The sequence below is a fragment of the Amphiprion ocellaris genome, chromosome 19 (genome assembly GCF_022539595.1).
Source record: "Amphiprion ocellaris isolate individual 3 ecotype Okinawa chromosome 19, ASM2253959v1, whole genome shotgun sequence".
Taxonomy (NCBI): Eukaryota; Metazoa; Chordata; class Actinopteri; family Pomacentridae; genus Amphiprion; species Amphiprion ocellaris.
The window spans coordinates 6643194-6643927 of record NC_072784.1 but is presented as its reverse complement, the minus strand read 5'-3'; positions in this window follow the sequence as shown (position 1 = coordinate 6643927).

Below are 734 nucleotides of genomic sequence, written 5' to 3'. Positions count from 1 at the left end.
TCTTATTTTTAAGTTGGCTGAAGTGGATTACACTAAGATACTTTAAGTGTAATGTATTACAAATTTCAAGTAATGCCCACTTGTTTTGGCAGAATATAGTAAGTTAATGTGACTCAAAATATTCAAGTTGTAACAGCTTGATTTGAATTTTACTATACTGAGATACATTAAGTGCTCACAACTTCAAAAAAAGTATAGCTTACTTGAATATAATAATTTCAAGGTACTTCTCACAAATAAGTTCGTTTACTTAGTTTTCCCAAGGTAATCGGTTTCCTAAATTTCATTAAGTAAACTCAACTTGTCAGAATTTACAGTGTAAGGGTAGATTTGGGGGCAGTTTTACCCAGGGAGAGCAGGTTTAAGGGTACTTTTACTCGAAAAGGGCAGGTTTTGGGGTAGTTTTACTTGGTAAGGCTAGTTTAGGGGGCAGTTTTACCTGGGGAGGACAGGTTTTGGGCTGTTTTTTTTTACCACCTCCAGTAAGTTATGTGAACTTGTTTGCGTTCTTTATCTCAAATTGTCATGGTAAGTTTTGAATGTTGAACTCAAGTTTATAAGTTTTAGAAAATTAAAGTTAAAGTAATTAATTGTCTTAACTGTTTGTAAGTTTTATCAGGACCTTCAGTGTTGATTTAACTTATTTCTGTAAGTTATACCTTGAAAAAAGAAACAGGGTGCTGGGTGGAGGGAGAGGAGGGTCCTGCAGAAGAAATACCACAATTTTGGGATTA